Below are 12,792 nucleotides of genomic sequence, written 5' to 3'. Positions count from 1 at the left end.
TCCTTGAGAAAAGCACAGCAGAGAACGCCTGCTGGCATCCAGGCTGGTTGTGGTGGCTTCCACTGACTCCTGCTGACTCTGCAGAGGCCTAGGTGTTTCTGTAGAGTTGTGCCACCACGAATTCATGTTTCATATCCTGACACCACTAAACTGCATTGCTGGTATTATAGCAACAGACACTGGATCCTGAAGAACTACTTCTAAACAAGTGCACATCCTCTTGTCCTATTTACTATCTTTTCTACCCTACCTAGGTCAGTGTGCTGGAAGGAGATCAAAGTATTTGAGAACCTTTATTAAAAGAAGGGTTTTGAAAATTTAAGCCTACAGAAGCATATATTTTTTCTTTTCAACATACAGGTACCACATATATATGTCCTTCATATATACCCCAGTAATAGATTGCTAAATTGATATAAATGATTTATATCATTGCTAAATGATATAAATCATTGTGGTTATATGAATTTATGAAGATCTTCCATTGTAAAAAGAAGTATGAAGTCCACAGTTTAGAACTTGATTATTTTCCACAAATGCAGCAAAAATGTAAGTCAGGAAAGAGACAAGTCTCTTAAATAAATAGTGCAAGGAATTATATATCTATATGCCAGAAAAGAAAACTAAACCACTGTACCATTTTACAATGGGCAGTTACATACTTTTCATTTGAAACATGTCTATTAAGTTCATTTATCCATGTTAATTAGATTTATTTTGTTATGAAGTTCTTTGGGATCTTTATATATATTCTAGACAATAATCACTTATCGTAAGAGTTTACAACCATTTTATCTTATGGTATAGCTAATGGATTTTTTTTTCTGCCCTGAAGCTTTATTGTTTCATGTAACTTCAGGAAGTCATTTTTTTTTATCCCGTTGCTTATGATTTTATGATTTTAAGGTCATTTCCAAAAAGCCTTTCTCCATTTCAATGTCCTGAAGTGTTTCTTTCTATTAATTTCATAGTTTCAATTCTTCCAGGCATGCCAACCTCTTTGACATCGCAATGCACCACTGTCATCTTCAAAGTTCATGATCAAAAACCATGCAATTGAGTTACAAAACTTAAAAAAGAAATCTCATTGCACTTTTAGTAAATTTAATGTTTTGTGCTGAGAGACTTTTTTGTTTCATAGGCTAGAAACAGCCTGTGAGCTCTCATTGGCTGTGCCTATAAGCATATATTTGTATATACATACACACATATTTATATAATATTTCTATGCAAAATACAGCTGTCTAGTTTCTTCCTTTGGCAGAAACATGTTGACTTAGTTTTATTTTTCAGAAATATTTACTAAGTGAATGTTATTTACACTGTACACTGGCCTGAGGATCTGCTGTTTGGTTAATCAGATAATATGACCTTATGAGTTCTTTCTCCTGCTAGTGTAATATGCTGTCTTTATCAATTTGCAGTTTAGACACTCATTTCAGTGGAGGCAAATCCTATATGATTATGATGAGTACTCATTTTATATACTGTTAGATTTAATCTGTTATTTTATTAGGAGATTTCAGATTTGTATTCATCAACGACACAGAGACATAGCTTAGTTCATTGCTTTGATTATTTAAAAGATACTATTGTTTTTCAAGTTTTAGGAGACTGTTTTCAGCTACTTATATGAGAACATTGTTTGATATTTTGAACCTTCATTCATTGTTTGAACCTTCTTACTTTACAGGGCAATATGCATACTTAATAAAATTAATTTCTTTAGCTAATAAAAATGACATGCCTTTGATCATTTGTTTTTGTTTTTCATATAATTTTAATCTCAAACATAATTTACTGTCTTAGTTGAATTTATCTAAGGATTTTAATAGCTATTTTATGAGAGCAATCATTAATTTCATATTTGTCAATATTTACTGCTATTTAGAAAACCTTCTGATCCTGTTTCCTTGACTTCACTGAATTCTTTTGTTATTTTGAATGATGTTTGATGGAATCCTTAGCATTTTTGATTTATATAATTCTTTCAACTGTAAACAGAGATAGTTAGATTTTTCTTTAATGTTTTGTATTTTTGGTATGCACAGTATCACTAAGTCTGTACTCAATACTTATGAGGAAAATCGATCACTCCAGCTTATAATCGCAGTGCTCAGGAGGCCATGTTAGAAGGATGCTGTTCTAGTCCACTGAGATAAAATTGTTTTTGTCAGATAGTGTAGTTATTGTGATATATTACTTCCTTATTGAGTGTTTTGGGTTCTTTTGTTTTGTGTTTTTAATACAGAAAGGAAGTTAATTTTTACCATTTTTTCTCATCTATTGAGATGACCTCATGGATTCTGCCTTCCTCTGATTACACTGAGTCATCATCTTTATCAATTTGCATTGTTTACACACTTATTCTATAGTGAAGGCAAATAATATGAACATGGTCTACAAGCATTTTATTTGCTGTTAGATTTAATCTGCTATCATATTGTTTTGAGATTTGAGATTTATATACATCAGAAACATAGATATGTAAATTTTTGCTGTGAACTAATCTGGAATTAATCATTGGAGAACAAAATTGTCAAGATTCTCTGGAAGCTTAAAAATAATTGACTTTAGTTTAACCTCTTGGTAAAATTCTTAAGTGAAAGCATCCCTCCTCATTAAATTGTCTAGAGTAAAAGAATGTACAGAATGAATCTCTCCATGTATGAACAGAGGGTTTATTAGAATGACATATATGCTGTGACTCAGCTAGCCCTACAATAGCTGCACATAAACAGAAGGTCAAAACAGCTGGTAGTTGTTCTTTCTATGAGGCTAGATATTTCACCTGGTCTTCAGTACAGGCCAGAACTCTAAACTAAGTTCTAATGAGAGGATCGAATGACCTTTCTAGGGAGAAAAGACAAAGAGTGAAACTTCCTTTTTCCATCTCCTTATATAGGCTTACCGCAGAAAGTGTGACCCAGATTAGAGGTGTGTCTTTCTATCTCAAAAGAGCTAAATTAAATGCGTATTCCCACCTCAGAAATCTGGACTAGATATGGTTAACAAAAATCCCTCACAAGTATGACAAGCCATTTTTTGTTTTAGTTAATTTCCAAAGTTGTCAATTTGACAATCGTAGGTAGCCATCACACTATCTCATCTAATCTTGAGATACAGTTTATTTGAGAAAAATTTGACTAGTTCATTTTGTTTCTTGCTATTTGTGTTTTCATTTACTTAGTGTCCTCATGATACCATGTGTGTGTGTGTGTGTGTGTGTGTGTGTGTGTGTGGTGTGTTGCTATATGTACTCCAAAGATATTTCTTTTAGGTTTTCAATTTATTGGTATAAAACTGATTTGTGCTTTCAATGTATACCATTCAGAATGACCAAGATCAGATAAATAAATGATAGAATGATAGAGAGTTTATAGAAAAAAGGTACACTTATTCATGGAGCAAACTTATACAATTACTATGAACAGCTGCACACACTTTACTCACAAAGTAAAATGAATCTACCACATGATCCAGCTAATATCACTTGAGGCATATACCCAAAGGATAGGATATCTTACTAAAGAGATACTTGTTTATCAATGTTCACTGCTGATCTATTCTATATAGTCATAGAATGGAAATAGCTTAGATGTGCATCAACAGATTAATAGATAATGAAAATGAGGTACAATTATATACAAACATTATTAAGCTGTTAAAACCTGTAATTGAAATTTACAAATAATGGATGAAACTATAAACAGTCATTCTTTGTTGTTGATGTTGTTGCTTTTTCATTGGTCATTTTCTTTATTTATATTTCAAATGTGATTCCCTTTCCATTTTCCCCATCACAAAAACTCTATCCTGTCCCCTGTCCCCCCTGCTTCTATGAGGGCGATCCATGACCCACCCACCCACCCATTCTAGCGTCAGTGCTCTAGCATTCCCCTAAACTGTGTCATTAAGCCTCCACAGGACCAAGTGGTTCTTCTCTCATTGATCCCAGATAAGGCAATCCTCTGCTAAATATGCAGCTAGAGCCATGGGTCCCTCCATTTGTACTCTTTGGTGCTTTAGTCCCTGGGAACTCTGGAGGGTCTGGGTGTTTGATATTGTTGTTATTCCTATGGGGTTGCAAACCCCTTCAGCTCCTTCAGTCCTTCCCCTAACTTCTCCTTTGGGGTCCCCTTGCTCAGTCCGATGTTTGGCTGCTTGCATCTGCTTCAGTATTGGTCAGGATCTAGCAGAGCCTCTTAGGAGACAGCTATACCAAGCTCCTGTCAGCAAGTGGTTCTTGTCATCAGTAAGAGTGTCTGGGTTTGGTGTCTGCTGGTGGGAAGGATCCCTGGGTGGGGCAGTCTCTGGATAGCCTTTCCTTCAGTCTCTGCTCTACTCTTTGTCTCTGCATTGACTTTTGTCAGGAGCAATTTCAAATTAATATTTCTGAGATGGGTGAGTGACCCCATCCTCAACCAGGGGCTCTGCCTATCCACTAGATATGGTCTCTTGGGTATTTCTGTTATAGTCATACTTAGTAAGGTAATTCAAACTCAAAAAGATGAATTAGCATGCTTTGTCACTTTCCAATTCATTATTAAATTTTATACTTAATAATCTGTTATCAAATAAAAGCTATTCCATTTAATATTTGCTTGTTTCATTTCCATTTTTTTCTTTTTTGCTTGCTGGGATTTGAACTCAGGATCTTTGGAAGAGCAGTCAGTGCTCTTAACTGCTGAGCCATTTCTCCAGCCCTCATTTCAATTTTTTACTACTTAATTTTTATTTATAATATCTATGATTGTCTTCACCAATGCAGTGAATTCTGTACATGCAAATTATCATTTGCTCTTGTTTTATTGATTAGTTTCATCATATATATCTTTTAAGTGGGAGAGTTTAATCTGTTTCCACTTAGTGGCACTTTTGGACGATAAGAACAGACTCAAGTAAATGTCTGTTTTATTACCATTTTGTTCATTCTTCTTTGTTTCATTCCTGCCTTTGCACTTGACATCATATCTTGGGCATAATTTCATATCAATATTATTTATTTTTCTCTTTTGAATATATGTAATTTTTGTTAACTTTGAAAACTTCATGATCATGATGGTAGTTAACATTCTTTGGATTCCAATTTAAAATTCCTGTTGGCCTTTCTTTAACGCTAATATGGGATACTGTGGGCATAGTAACACCCAGTAAAGCAAAATAGAATTCAGAGTAAGATTATGAGACACAATCAGAATTGCATAAGAGTGAAAGATCATTTGATCAGGAATATATGGCAATGTTTAACAGAAATACATGACTGAAATTTGAAAACACCTAAGACAAGAAGGCAGTAGAATCTAAGCAACATAATAAGATATTACAACAAATGGATGCTAACTTAAAATTCCTTCCAGGTATTCATGTAATATTAGCAAAAAGTTTCAAACTATACTCTATAAAAGCTAACATCAACAAACCACATAGGAGAAACTTTATACTTTTATATTCTAATCATCAAAATATCAAATCAAGAATACAATCATAGAGTGATAACCAGAAAATGTACGAATGTGAGAAATTAAACAGCAGGCTTTTGAATATTTTATGAATTTATGAATGTTTTCACTGGTGAAGTCTCAAAATAAAACAGGAAATGTGTGTAGGAATAGCCTAAGTAAAAGAAAAATACTTCTGAAAATATTGAAATGAATACTGAAATATTAAAGGAGACACTATTAACAATAAATGTGCTTTGCCAGATTATCAAGAAATTACCAGATCGATAGTAAAACTCCATTATTACAGAATTGGACAGGGTGGGTCAACACAAAGCAAACCCGAAAATTTTAAGTAATTAACAAAATGGAGATATTTAGAGCTAAAAGAGATAAAAGCTGGACCTAAAGGAAAAGACATTCAAGTAAACTTCAGCCCATGAAGCCCTGGAACCTGCGCCTGCAGTGCATAGTGTCCTCTGCAATGCACACAAAAGAAGGACAATAATAATATCCCGTGTGTTTGAGGAATCTATTGTTAAATGTTTGAAAACATCTCAAGAGAAGGTTTCACAGGCCTGGCATGCAATTTTTGTTAGATGGAGAAAGCACTGCAGGCCCAGGTGAGAAATTTTCACTTAAACTCTGTGTGTGTGTGTGTGTGTGTGTGTGTGTGTGTGTGTGTGTGTGTGTGTGTTTATCATAGTTCTTTATGTTGTTTTAACATGATCACTGATAACTTTTTCAGATGTCATTATTGTTTTACTGTCATCCCACTTGTATATATCCTTTTCCCCATCCCTAATTAGAGGCTATCGTTTTCCCCTTTCACCAGTAGGATCACTTATACCTCGCTATTCTTTCTATTTATTCCCCAACACCCTCACCCAGAAATGTTTTCTCCTTTTAACTTTTCCTATATCTGTAGTTACTCCAGAATTCTTACTCACCTCTAAAGATTTGTAGGTAGCCTCTGATGTAGGGCCTCTCATGAGGGATATCATGTGACATTTATCTTTAGGAGGTAAGCAATATTCCTACCCAACTATAACACCTATGAACCACAGCAAGGCCAAAATGGTACAATACCTAACAGTACAGTATTCCTATGTTTACCTATAAGGTAACCAACAGCATTCCTAATTGAACTGAATAGCAATTTAACAAGAAAGAAATCATGTCTGGTATTACAAACCTACATGGCTAACCAGAGCTAGTGAAGCCGTGGATCTTCGAGAAGAACCTTGAACCACCACTTTATTTCCTAACTACACTCTAAACATTTGTACTTATACCCTTAAATATGTATAGTCCTTATGACTGGTTAAACAAGAAAAACCTTTCTGCAATTAATGAAAATTGTTATAGAAATCTAAAACCAATCAAAATGCAGAGGCATAGAGTATCACTGAATAAAAACCACAAGAAAACAATTCCTGCACTAATGTCTCAGGGAACATGAGATAAGAGGTGTAGGAAAGGTTTTAAGGGCCAGAGGATGAGGAAATTTGTTCAGAGATTATATTTCCTAAGGATATCAAAAGCTACATCCATACACTAACATGATTGCCTAAATGTGTGGTATTAAGAAAGACAACCACAAACATTCCAAAGAGGATGAGGGGAAGACTGCATGACCTCAACTCTGCACAAACGACTTTAGACAGGTGAGGAATGCAAATAAGAAGAGAAGAACACTCCAATTGATTATCTACTATCAAGAGATGGCTGGATCTATGTATTTAGGAATATAATATATAATATATATAATTAAATGATATGTAATTATGTATTTGTATATGTAATTATGTTGTAATGATGTAATTGAAATGATTTAAGTAAAATCTCATAAAATAAATATATCGATTAAAACAACAGGTTATATAACTCATCATAAAGGTACCACTTGTCTTCCTAAATGAGTTAAAAGTGGTAGTTAGCAAAAGATCAGTGTGAAAATTTAGGAGCAAGTTGTATATTCAACAGTGGTAGCTTTCCACAAAGGTTCAGAATGACTAGAAGTATTACTTTGCCTGGATAGAATCTTCCTGTTTGGTCTGAATGATCAGCTTCATGCAACCCTCAAACACACTGCACTTGAAATATTGCTATTCTGCAGCATTTGCAACAAATTATTCTTCTTTTACTTGATAGTTCTTAACTTGCAAATTAGTATTGTACAAATCAATACGGGACTCTGCATTGTCTTTCATTTTGCTACTTCTTTAAAGAACAAGCTGGAGTTATCCCCTAAGACTTTGAACCTCTGAGAGGACCCATCTAAATTTTTTCTTTCCTTTGATTTCCTGACCCAATTAGAACATGACCTCAAATTGGCTTGTCTTTTAATATGTAAAGCATATAGGAAAGGGATATACGTCTAAAACCCAGACTGCACCACACACACATTTAATAATTCCACCTAGGCAGAGTAATTGAAGCATTAATCCTACAACCAGATTCTTCACATATAAGTAAAATTTAATGACTAGTCAAATAAAATGAACAAAAAGAACTCATCTATTTTTAAGCCCATCAGTTGCAGCAAGAGGAAAATTGAAAAGTGAGTCAGTTAGTAGAATACAGTTGAAATGAGAGCTCTTTTAAAAATTAGCCAACTTGTAAAACTACTGATTGAAAGTTGGGTTTGATGTGTGCACTACGCAGCTTGTGATATTAAATTAATTTTTATCTTCCTATAGAAAGAGAATAAATTTTGGTTATGAGAGAAGCCATGAAAATTATTATCAGCATCAACCATATATTGAAGACCGACTGTGTGCATAGACTCACAATTACAATCATTGATCAAAATTGGGCCAGGTACTGCTGACCTTGGAATGCCTCAGTGTAATGAGAAAGTTAGTATACAATCAAGTATAAACAAGTCTTTATGTACCAAACCATGCTTCATCAAGGCTTTTCTAACAGGAGGACAGGAAGAAGAAGTAACTGTTTCAATAGCTGGTGAGTATTTAATGGGACTTGGAACAGTTTCCTATTTTGGCTAAAAGAGGTATGAAGAAATGGAATAAAAGGAGGGGTAGCCCAGGGAAAAGCCCCTCATAAATAATCCTACAATGTGGGAAAACAAAAGCCTAAGAAACACAGAACTGTGGGATTTAGAGTTAGTTTTGGTCTGGTTTTGGTCTAGTATTTCCTTACTATTCCCCATTTTTTCCTCTTTGGAGAGTTTTTATATATTCTTTGACACTGAATGTTAGAAGTATGAGATTTTCTTTTGGTTTTGCTAGTTATACGGAATTACAACTAAAAGATTACCTTTAATTTCAGAAAAAAATTTTTTTGACCTTTTAAATTGGATAAAGGATGTGTTGGCAATGGAGAGTTTTGAAGTTGAATGAAATGAACTTTGAATTATGACAGCTCTGAGTAGATGGGACCCATAAGTTAAATACAGTGGTTTGAATAAAACTGAGAAGCACAGACTCACGTATTTGAGTTCTCAGTTCACAATTAATGGAACTGTTGGGGAGAATCAGAGTGGTTTTTGTTGGAGGCACTTTATCTCTGGGGTTGGCCATTTTGGTTTCAAAAGCCTACACTATCCCAGTTATTTCTTCTTCTATTCAAAGATCATGAGTGGATCCCAGACATTGAACAGTTGGAGTTTGATTTTGCTTTTGACTGTGACTGATATTTTTCCCTCTTGAAGAAAGAAAGTATTATAGTAGAGTCCACAGTTAAGAGACTTTTAATTGTAAAAAGACTTTGAATTTTAAAAGAGATTGCATTTGTTGTTGTTGTTGTTGTTTTCAGACAGGGTTTCTCTGTGAAGCTCTAACTGTCCTACTTACTCACTTTGTATAACAGGCTGGCCTCCAACTCAAAAATCCTGCTGCCTCTGCCTCCCAAGTGCTGGGACTAAAGGCTTGTGGCTCAAATGCAAACTTTCATCTACTGCTCCATTGTCATGCCTACGGATGTCCTACTTAGGATGAGTATTCCTCAGTGTCATGTTTTCTGCACCTCAAACAGTTGTGAGTCTCTTTGTTCATTTACATCTGCTGCAGAAAGAAGCCTCTTGGAAGAGAATTGAGAGATGTACCAAATGACATCCTTTGGAAGTCATTTTTTTTATACTTCCCAAGGAATACTCAAGGTCCTAAATCAGGAGAGCATGTGAGCCTTCTGCTGGTAGAATGAAACATTAATGTAGTACAAATGAAATTAGCTTTCAGTATGCTTTTGAGCTTTTTAGATAATATGTTTAACACAGGAATTGTTTTACAATAGAAAGAAAAGAAAATTTTTAAATTTTGCTTATGTAACTTAGATGTAGGTGGTAAAAAACTACTAACAACAAAGTTGGCCTTTGACTTGCAAAAAATCATATTCTGTAACCACATTTGTGGTGAAAGAGTGGCAATGTAAATTACTAATGAGAAATAAAGGACGGAACATTCTAGTGACCCTATAATAAAGGAATATAGTGAAAAGCAAAGTCTATGCCTCCCAGTTTATTAGTCTTTAAGGGAGGTAGCAATTTCTTAACTATGCAATCAGCTAAAATTTATAAAGCAAAAATTAGATGACCTGAATAGCTCCTAATCTACTAAAGAGATCAAATTAATAATTCCTCACATCAGAAGACACTAGATTCTAATGTTTTTACTGTTGAGTTCTACTAAATACTGAGTTGTACAAATTTCCATTAGCCTTTGTCAGAAGATTTGTTATCATTTGTATTCCTGATGCTGCTCTTCTGGCTGGAATGACATGGAAACTTACAGTAGTTTTAATTTGCCTCTTGTTAATGGGTAAGGATGTTGTTGAGCACTTTTAATGTGTTTTCTAGACATTTGCATATCTTCCTTTTAAAATTTTCTGTAAAGTTCTACCTCTGACTTCTTTTTTTTTTGTTTTTTTTTTGTTTGTTTTTTGTTTTATTTATTTATTTATTTATTTTATTTTGACTAGTTGAATCCACGTCAGTAGGATTATAGGGGCTTGGAGAGAATCTGTTTTGTTATTTTGCATACTGGTTACTCTGCCAAACTGTCTTTTAAATTTTTATGCTTGAACCCCTAAAATAGACTGTCTCAATATTGGTCAGAGAAACTTAAATTTTGTAGTAGACAGCAGTCAATGGATAGGTAAAGATCTGGTCAAGGTGTTAAGAATATAAGACTCGGTACTTACCCCTACATGGAACATTGATAGTAACTGCCCACCCCAGAAATCAGGGAACATGGAGGAAAAAGAACAGAAAAAAATGTAGGAGCCAAAAGTTGAGTGAGTTGAGGTAAAGCCCTACTTTCTGAACAATTATGTATAACACACACGTGAACTTACAGAAGCTCTGGCTACACGTGTGAGATCAGTGTAAAATCAAGCCAGGAAAAATGCTGACATAGATGATGTGAACAATCTGAATACACCGTACTTTATTGAGGAATTATTTCAATAAGATACTAAAATTTGAGAACGTAGTAAGTGGTTGAAGCATATGAAAAGAAGTAATTGTTTAAAATCCTTTTGGTGAATAGGCCAAATCTCACCCTTTCTGGTGTGAGTCAGCTTGAATTTGCTACTAATTATTCCTTTCCCCTGACTGGCAATAATTGATTGGAACACTCTGATAATGTCCATTCATTCTACTTCATGAACAATCATCCAGACAATGGAATATACAATGTTTTATTTCAGAATTTCTGTTTTAAAACCATATACTAGACATTAAACTCCAAGTTGTAATTTTTAAATATACTTTATTAAAAAAAATCACCAATGAAATTATCAAAGGTATCAAATTAACTGCACCTAATCTGTACATCTCAGAGAACTTCTACATAGTTAGGATAGCCAAACTATTCTTTTCTATAAGCATAGTTTCATCAATAATAAAAATTAATAAAATTATGTACTGGCTGGTTTTGTGAGTTAACTTGTTACAAGATTGAGTCATCAGAGAAAAATAGAACTTCTGATGAGGAAATGCCTCCATGAGATCTGAATGTAAGACATTTTCTTAATTACTGATTAAGAATAAAAGGGTGGGCTCAGCCCATTTTGGATGGTTCCATCCTTGGGCTGCTGCTGGTCCTAGGTCCTATAAAAAAGAAACAAAAACAAGCTAGTAAGTAGCACCCCTCCCTGGCCCTGCTCTAGCTTCCAGGGCCCTTCCCTGTTTCTGCTCCTATCCTGACTTCATTCAGTGATAATGAACAGCAGTGTGGAGGCATAAACCAAATGGACTTTTACCTGCCCACCTTGCTCTATAGTTATGGTTCTTTCATTGTATCAATAGAGACACTAACTAAGATGATAACACTCCGTAAACTGTTGTGTTCAATCACTAAATTAATGCTTCTTATTGTTCATGATTCAAGGAAGAATGAAAGTATAGCTGTTGATAAACTTATTACTATGTTAGGAAAATACATGGATAAAACAGGGCTAAGTAATGCCCTTTTCCTTTTCCCTTTACCATTTCTGTTTGTTTTATCACTTTCCAGGTCTGGTATAAGCAGGCATATTCTTAGGATATCAAGAGTTTAGCTTCTCTGTCATTTTTAAAAGATAATATGTCACAGCAGATTTCCTTGGTTGGGATCCCAACTATAAACTGATCTTTGTATTAAAACCAAAAGCCTATACTCAACAAAACTGGAAAACCTGGATGAAATGGACAATTTTCTAGACAGATTACAGGTACCAAAGTTAAATCAAGATCAGATAAATGATCTAAACCATCCCTTATCTGCTAACAAAATATAAACAATCATTAACAGTCTCCCAACCAAAAAAAAAAAGCCCAAGACCAGAGGGTTTAGTTCAGAGTTATATCAGACCTTCAAAGAAGATCTAATACAAGTTCTTTTCAAACTAATCTACAAAATAGAAACAGAAGGCACTCTACTCAATTCGTTCTATGGAAGCCATAACTACTGTGATACCTAAACCACACAAAGACCTAATGAAGAAAGAAAACTTCAGACCAATTTCCTTTATGAATATCAATGCAAATATACTCAATAAAATTTTGCAAACCGAACCCAAGAACACATCAAAACGATAGTCAATCATGATCAAATAGGCTTCATCCCAGGGATGCAGGGATGATTCAATATATGGAAATCCATCAACATAATAAACAAACTCAAAGAAAAAAACATGATTATGTCATTAGATGCTGAGAAAGCATTTGACAAAATCCAACATCCCTTCATGATAAAAGTTTTGGAAAGATCAGGAATTCAAGACCCCTACTTAAACATAGTAAAAGCAATATACAGCAAACCAGTGGCCAACATCAAACTAAATGGAGAGAAAATTAAAGCAATCCACTAAAATCAGGGACTAGATAAGGCTGGCCACCTTCTTCCTA

Source organism: Mastomys coucha, unplaced genomic scaffold (genome assembly GCF_008632895.1).
Source record: "Mastomys coucha isolate ucsf_1 unplaced genomic scaffold, UCSF_Mcou_1 pScaffold3, whole genome shotgun sequence".
NCBI classification, from domain to species: Eukaryota; Metazoa; Chordata; class Mammalia; order Rodentia; family Muridae; genus Mastomys; species Mastomys coucha.
Note: the sequence above shows the minus strand (reverse complement) of the source record.